Source organism: Octopus bimaculoides, chromosome 2 (assembly GCF_046866305.1).
Source record: "Octopus bimaculoides isolate indiv1 chromosome 2, ASM4686630v1, whole genome shotgun sequence".
In the NCBI taxonomy this organism is placed as follows: domain Eukaryota; kingdom Metazoa; phylum Mollusca; class Cephalopoda; order Octopoda; family Octopodidae; genus Octopus; species Octopus bimaculoides.
Genome location: NC_142929.1, coordinates 53209341 through 53228701, shown reverse-complemented (window position 1 = coordinate 53228701; position 19361 = coordinate 53209341).

The window sequence follows — 19361 nt, the reverse complement described above, 5'->3', positions numbered from 1 at the left end:
TAAAATGATATTCAACAAATCTACCTTATGTTAGAAAAAGACAACATATATAACATGAGCAAAATACATCTTTAGACAGTAACGTCCGGAAACAATAGCTATAGCTAAAACAATACCACTGTGCTGTTACTACTACTACTACTAATAATAATAATAATAATAATAATAATAATAATAATAATAATAATAATAATAATAATAATAATAATAATAATAATAATAATAATAATAATAATAATAATAATAATAATAATAATAATAATAATAATAATAATAATAATAATAATAATAATAATAATAATGATAATGATAATAATAATAATAATGATAATAATAATAATAATAATAATGATAATAATAATAATAATAATAATAATAATAATAATAATAATAATAACGACGACGAAAATATCACCATCAGCACCAAAAACAAATGCAACAACAGACAGAGTAAAGAGCTAAAGTAGAAATAAATAAAATAAAACGTAGTAACAATAGAGCAATATCAACATATTTTCTTAAAGATAAAGAAGTTTGCTTCAGGTAAACGCAGTAGAATTAATAGTGTTGCCGTCTGTCTTCTGCGTTTGTAGGAAAACCAATTCAATTCTCGTTATCATTTTATACTATGGAAACAATTACAAAATAATAATAATAATAATAATAATAATAAATCCGCGAAAAATTTCAATATCTGGACAAATTGCATCATATTCATTAATTTGATAGTCTCAATTATTGAGTGGGCAGATAGCAAATATTAGTGATTTTTGGATGAACGGGTGTATGTTAGTTTTCTAAATTGAAGATATAAATAGTAATTGTTTCTAATATAGGTACAAGTACTAAGATTTAGGGGTATGGAGTTAGTCGAATAAATCAGACGCCGGTACTTTATTTTAATAACCCCAGATTGATAAATAGCAAAGTTGATCGCGGCAGGATTTGAATTCATGACGCAATAAGTGAGAAGAAATACTGCAAGACATTTAATATGATAACCAATGATAAACAGCATTGAAAATGTTTATGGCTCGTAATTAACTACTTTATATTTATGTTTCCCACGTTTTAACAATGTGCATGTCCAAAGTGACTCAGTCTGATATTGATTTTTCCAGCCTGAGTGCAAGGATTCATATATTACAGGAGAATGCACACGTGATCGTGTGACAGTTCTTTATCAACGCTGTATTAACTGCCTAAGTGGAGTGAAATTTATAGAACGAGTAATGGTCATTGATTCTTGGATCTGACTTGTCATGAGTTTACGCTTATTTTTGTGAAGGTGCGTGGCTCAGTGGTTAGAGCATCAGGCTCACGATCATGAAGTTGTGAGTTCGATTCCCGGATCAGGCTGTGTTGTGTTCTTGAGTAAGACACTTTATTTCACGTTGCTCCAGTTCTCCCAGCCGCAGAAATGAGTTGCGATGTCACTGGTGCCAAGCTGAATCGGCCTTTGCCTTTCCTTTGGATAACATCAAAGGCGTGGAAAGGGCAGGCTGGTATGCCTAGGTGACTGCTGATCTTTCATAAGCAACTTTGCCCAAACTTGTGCCTCGGAAGGTTACTTTCTAGGTGCAATCCTATGGTCATTCATGACTGAAGGGCGTCTTTACGCTTATTCTGTGAAGCTCGTCTTTTGTAGAGGCAGGTCGGATCTTATTCGATTTAATTTATCTTATTAAATTATTATCACTTATCTTTTAATAATCAAGAAGGTAAAGAGCAATGAGAAAACTGATAGGATTTGAAATCAGCAGAATAAGACACAAAATCAAACAAATATATTATAGGCCAGAAGGAGGCAATCTAAGGCCCGCAGACCAGACCCAACCAGTAGAAAAATATTGTAATTTTTTCCTTATTCTGTGTTTCAAATAACCACATGATGATGCCATGCATAGTGTATAATAATAGAAGCCTAAAGTTCTGTTTCGTTTCACACCAAACACTGTTGTATACGAAACCCAGGGCATACGCATTAAATACCCACTGTGGTAGCGCAGATGCCCAGTCAGGATCGCTAAAATTAGTCAGGAGAATCATTGACATATGTTTTTAAAATAATCCTCAGTAAATATCTACAAATGGAAAAATATTATTAATTCTAGCAATTTGTCGACCTTTATTTTTTATTAAGTATGGTGGATATTCATACTATTTGCAAGTAATATTTGGGACCAACTGTTCTTTTTCTATATATGCTATTCAGTGATGTTCCTACATACTTGGTTGTTAAATAGAAAGCTAAACAGACGATTCACTTACTGGTGGTTGTTGCGCAACTTCTTGACATCTCTGACAACAGCAAGGTATCAGATGAGCGAATTATTTAAATACTTAAACTTATAATACTTGTTCAATGCTCAAGTTTTGAATGCATTTAATGTAAAATGTAAGAAACATCAATACTTGGACACAGATTATTTCTTCCTTGAGCACCAATCTGTCCCATGTGCCAAGAAATGTTACGTGAAGAAAGTGGCAATTATTAGGCAAAATTACGAAACCCATCAAAGTAGAAATGTTAACAGTTTTACTGGGCAGGCAAGGAATGTGAAAATTTCGCTTCCGAGGAAGGTTTGGGGAATTTAGTGCTACCTTTTTAAAATGAAGGAAATATCCATACCAGCAACGAAATCACTAAATGTTTTGTGAAAAACATTTTGCAGATGGAGAGGTAGTTGTAGATATTATTTACCCAGAAAATAAATATTTATTTGCATATATCACACAGTAAGTTAAAGATGTATCACCAGACATTAAAACTTGCATAAGGAATGCATGAAATTCATTGCGCGCTTGATGAGAATAAGGACTCGTAGCATTTTCCTTCAATTTTCTAATTGTTAAAGGTATTTTTTCAATTAACTTTAACGAGGCTTTGATGAAAATAACATATAATTGTATTTAGTATTTTCTTGTAGATTAAAACATATGTGTTTCAACATATTTTGTTGGATACAGAGCCACAATCTGGAGACAGCTTATTTTTGCTGGGGATGCTGGCTTACACGAAAATCAATGCTACAAAGAGTGTTTTATTTGCATGAAAAAGTGACAATAATATTTGATATTTCTTGAAAGCAAAAATATTGGAGATTCACTGTTCCACGACCTCGATTGATGTGTAAAATTGAAATTTGTTGTGGGCATAATACTTTATTTAAATAATTTAGATTTGCAACTTTAAGACAGAAAAAAAAAAATCAGCTGACACAAAAGATGTATGTCCGAATCGTGGCACTTGAAAGAAAGGAACAGTCATGACAAACCGTAATAAGTTCCTTATTACACATTTTTCTACTTTTCAAAAAAGTAAAGCACATGATGTAGGCATATTTATGAATATATTTCAAGAATAAAGAAAAAAATTTTCACTTCAGTTTACTGATTTTCGTTTATACGCAAATAAGTTCAAGCTGTCTGTTACTCCGTTTAATGTGAAAATAGACACTACACTACGAAATTATGAAATGGAACGGAATTAAATAGAATATGGTAACATAATAGAAAAGAAATATCAGTCTAAAGGTATATAATTGCTGGACTTCTATATAAAATATATACATCCATGTGAGAAGTATTCTAACTTACCTGTCTATGAAAAATAGACTGCGTCATTATTTGGCAGCGCTTATCTGTTAGTACAATTATTTTCAAAAAAGTGGAACATCAGGAACCTTTGAAGAGCAAAATTCACTTATACCTGTCTTGCTTTCGACATCAATGAGTCTACATGCAATGTTGAGGGAGTTTTAAACAATAAAAAACATTGTCTTCACACAGATTTGCCCCTATTCGCATTAAAATTCAATAAATTCCTTTCTTATACTTAATTTACCACCATTCAATGCATTATTTTGCTTTTTATATGTTTTTAAGAATTATTTTTCTTTTTTTTAATAGATGGAATAATTTCTACATTAAAAAAATTTGTGGCATTTATATGGTTCAGCATCGACTCATATCCGACCTGCAGAAGCAAAAACAGTTTCCCGACCCTACATAAGCCATTCGATTTGCGTGGAAATGATTCCTACGCGCCTCATATTATTTTCCTTTTGAGACATAAGGTCATTTTTATCGAGAAGAGTGAGAAGACGTACTATCGATTTCATGATGTCATTTAGTTAATTGTACTGGCAAGCTCGTTTGCTATGCTGCGCTGAGAAAACATTTATGGAATTGCTTTGCTTCTTGCAAGATGTTGCATGAGCACGACTAATGACAACTAATTGACGAACTATCCACTGAAACATTTAATATCAAACTTTGTTTGATACAAGCTATTATGATATTGTTACCAGGTCTCTAAGGGTGGTATAGCTGGTAACTCGCTGAGCAGTAATTTATTTCATTTATTAATGACCGAGTTCACACCCTGCCAGTTAACTTCGACATTGCATTTTATTCAACTGTTGGTCTGCAAGAATATTTGCTATGTTCAGTTAATAGACTACAGCTACACATCATCTGTGTATGTGCGTGTCTATGTACAAATCATATTAGGCAATAGAAATATACGGAAGGCGGCGAGCTGGCAGAAATGTTAGCACGCCGGGCGAAATGCTTAGCGGTATTTCGTCTGCCGCTACGTTCTGAGTTCAAATTCCGCCGAGGTCGATTTTGCCTTTCATCCTTTCGGGGTCGATTAAATAAGTACCTGTTACGCACTGGGGTAGATATAATCGACTTAATCCGTTTGTATGTCCTTGTTTGTTCTCTCTGTGTGTAGCCCCTTGTGGGCAGTAAAGAAATAAGAAATATACAGGATTAAGGAGTTATCAGCTAAGCGAGGTACATCAAAACCTAAACAGCGTGATGAGAAAAGACTTTTCGCTTAGTATATATTATTTATTGGAATGACTCTAATACGATAAAAAGTAAAGTCGTCCGCTATGAGAAATAAACTTTGGTAAACAAGTTTAAATACTGAAATACTGAAAAAGTATTCAACCTGACACTCTACAGCAGTGGTTCCCAAACGTGGTCCATATGTCCCTTAATGGTGCATACAAGATTTTGTTGTGAAAATTTGTGTGCGATAAATTGGTCATACTTCTACAATACACAAAATATTTTCCCATTTTTTAAATATAATTCCTAATAATATTTGATCATGAAAATATAACAGCATTTCTTAAACATCGAATGAGTATGAGGGTCCAGTAGAGTAAAATAGAAATCAAAGGGGCCCATAGGCAAAAGAAGTTGATAGCCACTGCTTTGAAGCAATTTACCACTGTAATGATAATTCATATTTAGAAATTATTTCCATACTAATAATGTTTAAACAATATTTAGGTACTCTTTTACTTGTTTCAGTCATTTGACTGCGGCCATGCTGGAGCACCGTCTTTAGTCGAGCAAATAGACCCCAGGACCTATTCTTTGTAAGCCTAGTACTTATTCCATCGGTCTCTTTTGCCGAACCGCTAAGTTACGGGGGCGTAAACACACCAGCATCGGTTGTCAAGCGATGTTGGGGGGACAAACACACACACACACACACACACACACACACACACACACACACACACATATATATATATATATATATATATATATATATATATATACATATATACGACGGGCTTCTTTCAGTTTCCGTCTACCAAATCCACTCACAAGGCTTTGGTCGGCCCGAGGCTATAATAGAAGACACTTGCCCAAGGTGCCCCGCAGTGGGACTGAACCCGGAACCATGTGGTTGGTAAGCAAGCTACTTTATTTCATTAAATTGGCCATTAAGGCCTTACAAAAAGGGGACAAACAAGGACAGACAAACGTAAAGTAGCTGCGGGCTGGACACGGACATTAATGAGATGAGGATGATAACAAAAGGTGAATAAAAATGAGAGAGGCACCGACGCCCGCCGATCGATAACCCCTCGAAAACATTGTTCAATACAAGTCAAAAATTCAATGGCAGTTCAATAAAAGTTATGTTTAAAGATCTAATCTTCCTCATCCTGGCCTCCAAGTAATTGTCTCGTCGCCATCAGGAGATCTCGCAGTAGCAAGCCCGAAAGAAAGTAAATAAAATCCTCTTTTTGACAGGTCTTTTCGACCTCCATGACTTCACAATGACTTAAGACCTCCGCAGCCACCTGCGGAGGCCAACGTGGATGGGCTATACATGCCCAGTCGTAACGCTCACGGTCAAATAGATCATCCAGACACTTTTCAACGGGCCTTCCCTTAAGGTAACAGAAGATATACTCCGTTTCCTCATCATCGGAATGGGCCGCAACCTGCTCTGTCAGTGACACAAATCCCACTGACAGAGCCTCCCGATCCGGTGGCACACTTCCCAACGGAGAGGCAACGGGTTCGGTCGGTGGCACGTCCGCCGACCGTCTCCCGTTTCTCCTTTTCTTTTTTTCCCTTTTACCGGTTGCGGGGGTCGGGGCATCTTTCGGCACACCCGAGGTGTCCTCCTTTCCCGCAACTTCTATTTCTCCTGGTGAGCAACCACCGTTGCTCACCTTCCTCTTTCTATTCGTGGAGGCCACTGCCTCCACGACTTCCTCCGTCTCCCCCTCCAATGGTGGGCGGAGGACTCATTCTCTTTTTTCCTCTGCTCCGGGGCCTTACCTCGGCCCTTGGGACAGTTCTTTTTTAAATGGCCGGATTCAAGGCACTTGTGACATTTAGGAGGGCGTTTCTCCAAAATCACTGGATACCTTGCCTGAGCCGTCTTTAAAATGTCTGGAAAAACCAGACTCGCAATCGACTGGGACCGAAGGGTCAACACCGCTTTTAACCCCTCCCAGTCAATTGCTGGCAAAATTTTTACATTGAGGAGCTTGGTTCCGGTGCCGCCCAGACCCCGGCGGAAAGAATCCTCTATCCACTCGGGCTTTATTACAGGCGGCAACCCGCAGACCCAAGCCCTCGTCAATTTTTGTCCACAATATGTGGGCAGAAACAAAATTTCTTTGCCCTCAATGGGCCCACTCGCAAATTTGCGAGCTTCACTCGGGGAGTCAAAAAGCAACCACACGGTTGCATATTTGACTCCCCTTGAAATATATTTAAAGTTGGCATTAACATTCGTAAGTTCCTTTTCAATAATAGTTTGAGGAAAGACAGTGACGCTATCCTTTGAGTAGGTTCGGAGCGTCACTGTTCTTTCCTCCATTTCTTTCGACCACTGCTTGGGTGGGCACACTTCCCACTCCAAGACAGTGTTTCCCTTTTTTGCCATGCTTGCAAAAAATAAAGGTTCAAATGTTCAACAAAAAAGTTCAGAAAATAGTTCACAAACAAGTTCAACAAAAAAGTTCACAAAAAACAAATTAAATACAAAAGAACAGAAGACAGAGCAGAGAAAAGGAAAGAAGGAAGACAGTTTAAGTCACAGCAACACAATTCCGGCCACCAGCAATACCTATAGGTATTCCAATAAAGGTATTCCAATAAAGGTACTCCAAAATAAAAGTATTCCAGTAAAGGTATTCCAATAAAGGTAATCCAGGGTCACAGCAGCAGAATTTTCACAAGTTTTTCGGAGGCGAGATACGCCCACAAAATCAACAATTTTCGCAAAGTGAGACACAAAAAGTTTTCACAAGACAAAAAAGTTTTCACAAGACAAAAAAGTTTTCACAAGACAAAAAAGTTCTTAGTTCGCCGTTATGTTGACTCGACCACGCCTACCAATAACGACTAACGATAAACACAATTTGCTCACTGAATGAGCAACAACTTAAAGCCGCCGAAAGCAAACGGAACTGCCTCAGAGCTATACGAAATTTACTGAAAAAAATTGAAACACAATAAATCACACACAGCTCAAAAGACCAATTCCGCCCACCTCGGTCGACTTCACTCAAAGCTGCATTTTTTTTTTGGCTCAAAGTCAAAACAAAAAATTTCGCTACCGTGGGCAAGCGAACCCGCCTCCCACAAACAAAATTTGTTCGTACAACGAACACACAAAAGACTCGCCCAGGAAAGCGAAGATGCCACACCGCTGGACAACAATTTACTAAAAAAATAAATAGAAGCAATAAATTGCTGCCCAGCTGAGCAACAAAAACGACTTACCCCGGCGAATTCTTCAATTTTTCTTTCTTTAGACAGAGCCGAAACCCATGTCTATCTTCGTTAACGGCAAGTAGCCAGTCTGATGCACATGCGCAGTGAGCAAACCGGAAGTAAGCAAGCTACTTACCACACAGCAACTCTTGCGCCTAGGTATAAAGTTATTTTTTAGTATATCTACCTGTTTTATTACTATAATTATGTATTTTAAAGAATATTTAATGAGTGCATGTAAATATTTTTCCATATGCTTATACCATATACTTTAATCTATCCTAAACTACAATACTAAATCATATTTACATGATTTACATTATTTACATTTGACGGATATTTATAGAACTGTATAAATCATATTTATCTTATACTACATTATAACCTATTCGCTATTTACTTATATATTTCAACCTTTAATCTTTAATTTAATATTTTTCTTGTTGATATCAAACTTTGTATTCTATAAACTCTGTATCCATAAGTATATGAATTTTCTCTCTTTATACTAAAACTATATAATAATTATTTCTTGAAATCTTGATGGATCTCCCTTCTCAATTTGGAAGATTGTTTCATTGATTTACGCTGATTTTGTTCTCATTGTCTTCAATGCTTCCTATGATATTTTTTAAATATTTACTTATACCTTCAAATTTCTATTTTTTAAAATTTGCTATCGTTCATATTTTCTTGTTGACATTAATCCCTATATTTCATGAATATTGTCTCTAAATACTTCTATTTAGTTTTAGTTTGTTATTGTTATTATTATTATCATTATTATTATTATTATTATTATTATTATTATTATTATTATTATTATTATTATTATTATTATTATTATTATTATTTGTCGCTATGTTTACGATCTTTTATTTTCTAGATTTTTGTAATAAATATATCTCTTTTCTACTAATAATACGAACTAGCTACTTTTTAATTATATTACTAAAATTCCGTTCCATTTATTAGAAAATCCTCTTATTAATTTATATCAATTTTATTATTATTGTTTTCCATAATCTTTTAAAATTTTGACTTTGCGTTCCTATTGGAACGTTACGTCGAGAACGTACTAACAAAGACTTGCTTTCACCAGAGAAAGTAGCTTAAATTTTGCATTACGTTCGATGATTTTATGCATTTTGCATTAATGCAGACATGCAAGTAATTTATTCATTATTAAATATAATAATATAAGTTATTTACACGCTTTTAAGTTACGGAACAATTTGTCGTGATATTAGAATGTTCTTATTGTTAACTAAAATTTCATCAACTCTTTGTAGAATGATACTTCAAGGAGCTTTTTCATCAGTACTACCGGATTACTTCAATCCATATATATATATATATATATATATATATATATATATATATATATATATATATATATATATATATATATATATATACAGAGGGAGAGAGAAAAACATTGGCACTTATGGACACATTTTATATTTCTGATAAATTAATTGCATAAAATTCTAGCAGAATTGAGTTTTTTTTTGCAATGGTTTATATTTGATTTTCAAGGGTGAAAATCTGACAATTTTGTCATCACGATTCTATATGCAGTAAAATCAAGAGGAAGGCTGCAGCTTACAGTTAACTACAACAAAACAGGACAAAAATATTATCTTTGTCAATCAAGTACAAGGATCGACCTAATTGATTATACATATCCCTGTAAACCTTCTACCTGAGTTGCAAATCATTATTGACAAATACTTTTGACACTTTCGATATATACTTGCCAGTCTTAATGCGTGCAAATTTAACAGCTCGATTGATTGATGTTTATATTTATAGGAGTAAATGTGAGAATTTTATAATGAAAATTTCTAACATTATTATATAAAATTATCAGCATGTTACATTGATTACTATCTTTCTATTTTTCCTTCTCTCTCGCCTTTTCTTTCTCTTTTTACTTCTTTTTCTCTGTCCCTCTTTAATTCGTCTTCCCTTTTACTTCACGCATACAAAAGCGCACTCAGATAAACACAAACATATATATATGCACATCCACTCAGACACACATATATGTGCTCAGTGTAACACAGTGTAACATTCATAATAAACACGCTCATATATATAATATGGAAAAAGAAATTAAAATCATTAAAAGTAAATGCAGAATCAACGTATATTGCATTGAGAAATAGAAAAATAAATCAATGTTCAGGGAAAGTGCCCTTTATCAAGACAGAGAAAATAAGATGGAAGGCGATGTGTAGCTGCGTAAGATTCCCGGTAAGACTGGGTGAAGGGCGTAAGTAGGTAGTTATGACGTTTCTGAGCAGAGGCAGTAGAGATTCGAGGTTGTCAGAAACATCAGTCATGTGCAGAAAGAAGAAAGAAGTGTACGCAAGAGTAATGGCGATGTGTGTTGAAGAGCATGAATAGGCACTTGTGTGGGTGCAACAGAATGTATGTGCCGTATTGGGAGCAGGACGATGCAGTAGTGTCAGTATGTGCCAGTATATATAGATGTGTGTATTTGCATGAGAGGACTGGTTGCTGGGAAATAAAAAGAATACGCAGTATAGGTAAAATAAATCGGCATTGAGAACAAGTACCCTGCAGAGAAGTAGATGTTCTCCTAAGCACATTCTTCCTTTTCCTATAAAAAAACTGTCTCATTCTAAATTTAATGTTTCGTATAATTTGTAAAATTGTTTAAACGTTTCTGACACTAGTTTCAGTCGAATAAATTAAATCAACACTTTACTTAATGGTATTGTTTCTTTCCCTCGTAAGTAGTATTATTGTGAATGTTTAGTTTATATATATGAATGATTATACAATCACACACACACACACATACACATACGCACACATGCACACACACACACACACACACACACACATATATATATATATATATATATATATATATATATATATATATATATACACAGACATACATACATATATATTTTATATCACATATATATACATAAATATACATACATACACACACACATACATGTACATATATCTATACATGCATATATGTATATATATATATATATATATATATATATATATATATATAGTTTGTTCAAACAAGAAAAACTACAAAATAAAACAACAAAAATCAACAACGTGAGGACGTGATACAGATATTGTGTTACTGGACGCTCAGAAAAGGAAAGAAAGAGAATTTGACGTTTCGAGCGGAGCTCTTCGTCGGAAATATAGGTAAGTCCAAAGAAGGGAAGACGGAGGAAGAAAAAATCGCCAACGATATGCACGAGGTTACATTGTGGAATGACTGGAAGGGAAAGGGTGGAGAAAAAGTTCTTTCTAAGACAGGAGAGTACAAGAGAGAGAGATACGTATGTGTGCGTGCGATATATATATATATATATATACACGTACACATATTGACATATTTACAAACTTATACGTATATATGTAAATCATATGTTTACTTGATAGATACATGCATTCGCATTCTTCAAGTGTGTATGTGTACGTGTGAGTGTGTGTGTGTGTGTGTGTGTGTGTGTGTGTGTGTGTGTGTGTGTACATTGTGTGTGTGTGCGTTGGCGTGAATGTAATATCAAATATTAGTATGCAGTATTATAAATATTGCTAAGGAAGAAAAGGACAAAAATTGTTAAAATATTTATAACCTGTAGTAAGATTGTAAGAATAAGGAGTAAGGGCTAGCAATATTTACATAAAAGGAAGAATAGCGAATAATGAATAGGAATAAGAATAAAGAACATCGTCATTACAAAAGAGTCTGGATATTATTTTAAAGAGTTTTGCTTCTGTAAGTATTTTTTTTTTGTTTTGTTTTTTTTGCTTTGGAAGATGCCGGACTTCTGTAGAAGATATTTTTGTAGCTCAGATGAAAGAGACGAGACGATGAAAATGGCATTACAATGCTAGTAATTGCAGCTAAATTTCGCCCAAATCTCATTGAACCGTTATAAAAATAGACAAAATTCATCCAAATGTCATAAAAATAAACATGATTTATTAGACACAGAAGGTGAATAAATATTTCCGTTCTTGGCCTTTTCTTTTGATATTTGCCATTTTAGTAGTGGTTTATCATCTTTAAAGGTGAGCTGTATGCACACGCACACAATATTCTTTTGTTCTCCCATGACAACCATTTGTTTGTTCATTTCAGATGCCATGCCCATCATGTGCTTGAATTGTCTTCATTATGGCGGATGTCCTCATAACAGCGGTGTGTTTATTAGGTGCGTATATATTCTTTACGTACAAAGGAGATAAGCAAGCGCAAAAGGAAAACGAATATTTAGTTCAGTTCTATATTTAAGAGATGAGGAATTATGTACATTATTTACATTATTTACATTTGACGAATATTTGTCCTCATCTTGACTGTTGTTAAAGCAACGTTTAGGCTGATATACCCTTCAGCCTTCATCAGGTGTCTTGAGGAAATTTCGAACCTGTGTTCTCATTCCTAAGGTATTTTTCGATGGTATTATTATTATTATTATTATTATTATTATTATTATTATTTTATTCAGGTCACTGCCTGGAATTGAACTCGGAATCTTGGGGTTAGCAACCCGCGCTCTTAACCATGGGCATATGGCATAGTGATTAAGAACATTATGCTACTAACCCCAAGATTCCGAGTTCGATTCCAGGCAGTGACCTGAATAAGAAGAAGAAGAAGAAGAAGAAGAAGAAGAAGACCATCGAAAAATACCTTAGGAATGAGAACCCAGGTTTGAAATTTCTCCAAGACACCCGATGAAGGCTGGAGGGTATATCAGCCGAAACGTTGTATTAACAAGAAACAAGATGAGGACAGATATCCGTCTAATGTAAATAATGAATATTTAGTTATTTACTCTAAAAATTTACATTTATACAATTAAATTCTAATTAATTTCCTATTTCATAACCTTTCATAATTCTTCTATATCTCTGTCAATAAACAGACTATTCATTCATCTTTGTGTTTCTTGACGATAAAGTAACAAATAAACCATGTTTATTTTATGCAACATAATTTAGGGCTCATTTACACTGTAGCATCATGGAATTTGGTTACGGGAATAACAATCAGAGTTTATTGCAAGAAGACAAAGCAACAACTCGTTCTATCAGTCAGCTGTAGCAGATCCATTAGGGCTAATCTTAACGTTTCTGCTAAGAGATGTTTGTTATTTACACTGGAAATTATTTGCAGCTAAGCCTCTAGGTGTATGTATTTCAGTGCGTATACGGACATACACACAGGTCACACACACATACAAACAAGAGATGCAATAGTTAATAGTTTATTTTTATCAAGATGAAAGAAATAATTATCATATGTACTATTAACTATATGGTATAATGTTCGATTTGATAAATATTTCGAAGGACTCAACGATGAAACTAAAAATGACGTGAATTCCACCACAAAGAAAACAATTGATTTTAGTTTCCATAATAGATTTTGATATCATATATACTTTTGAAATAGAAAATTGGAGATAAGTGGCAAAGTTAAATGCCAAGGAAATAGAAAATAAATAATTAATTAAGCGAAAAACAACAAGAGTAAATGAAGGGGAAAATTTTCTGAATCAGCTGCAATGGTGTCAATTAGTAAAGACGTAAGAAAAAATAGAAAAATAGCAGTAGCATTCAGCGGCTGAATTAATGAAGCTTTTGCAAAAGTTCACCATTGTTTATCGGAGCAAAAATATATATCGATCCACTTTTACTTTAGGAATATATTTTGCACTCATAATTCAAAGAAAAATCGATTACCTTTACAGATGTGAAGTGAATGTTTATAAAATATCACAGTGCATTAACATTTAATATTGAGAGGTGTTTTTTCCGGATAGTCGAAAATATAGCAATAAATAACATAATATAATTCAAGAAATATAACTTATTGAAACGAGAAAATTTGAATAGCTAATTTCGTTACACTTTATTAACTTTTATTGAAGCTTTCTAATGATTATTTTGAATACCAAAGTTAAGTTTTGCAATATAGATAGACAATATTTTATATGATAAACTTGAGTAGAATGGAGATAGACTTCCACTTAAGATTAGACATATGAAAAGCCAATAATATGGCTTTTAAAGACAACAACTGAAGTGTGCATTTCAGATTTTAAATCATGTAGATATCTGTTAAAACAACCGAGTAATTCAATTTTAAATCAGGAACTTTATGACATTTCATCGAATCATATCTTATCTACCTGAGATATGTAGTCACTGTAATATTTTGTAAAATGTTATTTGGTCAGAATAATCAAAGTATAAATCTAATATTCTTTGATTTTGTTTCATAAAAAATTATGCTATAATTTTAAACATAAACCTTCCTTTCTGTGTGTAGATTTGACTATGTAATTATTTGACAATAATCATCTGAAATTTACAGTTTTATTACAAGGTCTACTCATTTCTACTCGGTTGACCTGTCACAAGTTGTTGCCCAACCTCTCTTCAGTTTTCTAGTACTGGTGGAAGGGATACATTAAAAAACGTGGGTCTAAATACACTTTCCCAATAAAGAGTTCAGGTCTTCATTGCAAAAATGTGTTTGATCCTATGTCTGCTCGGTCAGAGTTCACCACGGGCTAAACAACAATAGCAACCATCTTTGGTACAGAAGTGTATTAGCAGTATAATGTCGAGGATATCTTATACGCTTGAATGCCCCTATTATTTTCTAGTAGACTGCATTTTGCGAATAAATTTTTCTGTTTCTTTAGTAAATTTAATGTTTGTTACGATGAACTAAGAATTTTAATTTCCTATAAGTTTATTTAAGATAGATTTGAAGACACAACCACACACACATACACAAACACACATGCACACACGGACACGCAAACACACGCAGACACGAACACTCATACACATATACATATGTACGCATATGCACAGATACACACATGCACATACACATGCGTATATATATATATATATAGATATAGATATCAAATGGATGTCTTATAAAACTATTCCGCATATATGTATATATATATATATATATATATATATATATATATATATATATTAACTGACAATCATTCAAAAGCTATTAATCACAAAGTCAGTGTCTTATGTCTGATGAAGATGTCCTATCACAACGGAAGTTGAAGTTTTCTTAATAATTCAGAGTTTTTGAAAGACAAACGCCATTCTTATGGACGAACAAATGACTGTATATTGCTTATAAGGCTAACTGTAAAGAAAAAGTTTTAACTTACACACCATTGTACAATGTGACTTATAAACCTAGAATCTAACTATCTATCATGTATTAGCTTTTGTTGTAACAGCAATGTTGTTATTTAAATTCAGATTAACAATAGTTAATCATAGTTTACCCAGTTTACCCACCCAGAAATTAAATTCTTTACTACAACTTACATCAAGAATAAAAAGAACTTCCTTTAGACAGCGTATACATGACAAAAGGAAATTTTTTTCAGAAAGAGACATCGAATTGGAAAAGAAAGTGTTGCTTAGCTTCATTTATGGTATTCTTTCTTTTACTCTCTGAGTCTGGACTTCGCTTTACACCGAGATCATTTTTGCCATTTTCATAATGTCGATAAGTAAAATTACACTCTGTGGCGGTTGAGTGACAGAATGTTTTGAGTGCATCGGACAAGATGCCTAGCAGTATGAGGTCCAATTTTTTGTATTCTGAGTAGAAATTACGCCTCATTTAACCTGGCACCACACGGCGGAAAACAGGGCTTCGAATATCAAATAGTGCATTCTATCGTTTGCACCAATGTCTCTGTTTAAAGCAATATGAAATAAAAATGAGTAGACTCTGCGTTGAAACGAGATCAATGCGAGAGAGTTACAATACAGTAGTTGTTAAGAAAAATATATAATGAGTGTATGTAAGAAAAAAATATATAATAGATAGACAGAGGGAGAGGAGATAGCGAAGCATTATAAGATTTTTTATTTCATATCATGAAGTTGTTTGAAAATTGTCTGTGACGTGATTTTCGAAAGTTTATATACACACACATATATATATATATCTGGTCTTCGAAACGTCTAGATAGAATAGAGACAGCTGATGAAGGGATATTCCAAGGGGCTTTCCGTTTTCCTATGTGTTCGTTCCGTTGTCTGTAGTTTATTGTTCTAACGTCCTGTACCCTGATATGCATGTATATACACATGTAGATGTAAGTATGTACATATATGTGTGTATACATGTATATATATTCTTTGTATTATATATATATATATATATATATATATATATATATATATATATATATACATACATATATGTGTGTGTGTGTATATATATATATATATATATATATATATATACATATATGTGTGTATATATATATATATATATATATATATATATATATATATATATCATATAATTAAAAAAAGAGCATTAATTTTTCATATAGTTTAGAATTTATCTGAGACAAATCTGTTTAGCAAAACCACACCGGTATTTTAGCTAAGACCATTAGATGTTCAGCAGTGCAAGTTATTTTGTAGTAATCTCAATGACTATAGGGACGAAATCTTCAAAGTACAGCAATGTTGTTATTTAAATTCAGATTAACAATAACTCTTTCATCATTTTTTCACGAAAGAGTATGCCTATCATGTCTAGTAATACTTTCACATTTTCTAAGACAATAGAGAGAGGTTTGGGGGATAGTTTACTTTTAAAGCATAAATCATATCAACTGTAAAATTTTAGTAGTTGTATGCTGTCAACTTAATGTGACAGTCCCCTGAAGGGAATAATACTGCTGTTGGTTAGACCTAGCAAGCTGCACAGCTTCCTGTCGGCCTTGATACATTTCCTGTGTCCTTATGTTTATAAGGGGGAGACAAGCACCTCCACCCAGCTAAGCCTGCATCCAGAGACATGTTTCTTCTGAGTCTTTGCTCGTCATCAGTCTGGAGTAGCATGCTGCTAGTCGAAGTTGCCTGTCAAGCTCTTGTAAACATATAATAATTCTAGTGGAACACATTCACTGATTTCAAAAATAGAAATAATACATTTCTAAATATCTCAGAGAGATTTATGCAGTTGTGATACGATGAAGTAATTGTATGCTGTCATCTTAATGTGACAGTCCCCCGAAGGGAATAATAGTAGGTCATTCTATTCCAGACTGATGACGAGCAAAGACTCAGAGACATGTTTCTGTATGCAGGCTTAGCTGGGTGGAGGTGCTTGTCTCCCCCTTGTAAACATAAGGACACAGGAAATGTGTCAAAGCAGACAGGAAGCGGTGCAGCTCCCTAGGTCTAAGCAACAGTAGTATTATTCCCTTCAGGGTACTGTCACATTAAGTTGACAGCATACAACTACTTCATCGTATCACTACTGCATAAATCTCTCTGAGAGATTTAGAAATGTATTATTTTTAAATGTAAAATTTTAATTCTATATGAAACCTCTTAATATGCTATTCAGGTGCGACGTTCACTAACTAAACAATAAATATTTCCTTCATTGATCAACGATATTTTGTTACCTACTCAAAACACTGTAGAAGAATAGCCGTCATTCTGATTTCTATTGAAAATATCGTAATGATGAGTAATTTCGATAATACAAGATACTTTACTATATATGATATTAGATGTGGAAGCGCGTGACTTAATGGCTGGAATGTTGCGTTCATGATGGTAAGGTGTGGTTTCGATTACGAGACAGATCGATGCTTTGTGTTCTTGAAAAAAGAAAACACTTCATTTTCCGTTGCTCTACTCCATTCAGCTAGCAGAAATGAGCAATCCTACGACGGACTGGAGTCCCACCCAGGAGTGTAGGGTGGAATATATACGCCATAGAATCCGGGTAACAGGTCTTGTGAGCCTATGGCTCGGGAGGGACTATTGATCTCATTTTCTTTTTTGATGATATAAGATAAATTTCTATGTAAGATATAAATAAGCGCTTTGGACATAAAATATCAATTGATAATGAAGTAATTTTGCTCCTTTTGCAAAAACAGGTATTCAAGAATTTTTTTTTTTTTTTTATAAAAACAATAAAAGAACTTGAAGCAACCAAACCCATCTCACATCACGTTCTGCAATCTCAAAAAAGTATGGAACACTTGATAAAATATAGCGAAAACAGTGGTATCGTCACGAGTGGAAGCCAATTCTCTTTATTACGATAATAATATCTTACATAGATTGGACAATACAGGACACTACAAACATTTAAGAATTGTCATTTAGTGAGTCTAACTAGCTGGGAAGCTACTTCCGGCTCGTCGTATTGATTTGAATTGCTTCTGCCTAGTTTAGTGAGTTGTTTCTGTCCTTTCTGTTGCTGTTTGGTGTGAATTTTGTCAAGTTTCAACTGTTGTTCCTGTGGAATTGCGCCCTGCGGGGCAAAAATCTTCTTTTTTGCTGCTCTCTTTTAGAGAGATAGCAAACTACCATCGTGTAAAACGAAAACTTTTTCAATATGGATAACGAAATGACCTTTCTACTGTGTGATGAGGACTTTCCTCTTTTACAAGAAGAAATTTGTTTCAATAATACACAAGTATTTCAAGTAGACCCAGAAGTAACCAAGGAAGAGAAAAAGGCCAGCAGTTTTTCTTCCGCCGTAGGCGGACAATTTGAAGCAATGGAGGTGATACCCGAACAGTGGTACAAGTACAGAAACCTAATAAGGAAAACAGACGACATAACAAGGTTAATACCGCCAAAGGAAACTATCCAAGAGTTGGCGGTAAGAACCGTTATCTACAAAGTGTACAATTGCAAAGAAAGGCGCATCATGATGATGAAAACGGATGCAATTGAAAAGTGTCTTGCCCCTGTGTGGGAAAAAATAAAATATGTCGGTAGAGGGCCTCGAAATGCTACAGTAGAGGCCCAATTCGAATCCGCAGAAATTGCGAAAGTAGTATCAACACAAACGTTGAAAACCGAAGAGGTAATGCTCTTACCCACATACCTGGGTCGGAGAACTGCGAAAATCACAATAGAAGACATTCCACCCGGGTATGACGTAAACTGGTTGGTAGAAGCTTTAATTTACGACGTGGAGGATCAAGTGGAAGTACTCACAATGAGAAGAAGGAACGCACTCAATTGGAAGGGGCAGGCGCTAGAGCTTATAGTTCTAGCGTCAAACGATACCCTCGAGACCAGACCAGACAGGATATTTATAGGGGAAGGTCTCAGTGCAAGAGTGTCGGTGGAGGGACGGAGGCCCAGATGTTTTAAATGTGGAGAAAAGGGCCACGTGCGCTCCGAATGTGTAAAAATAAAAAAACCGAACCAAAAAAAAGAAGTCCCTCCCCAAAGGG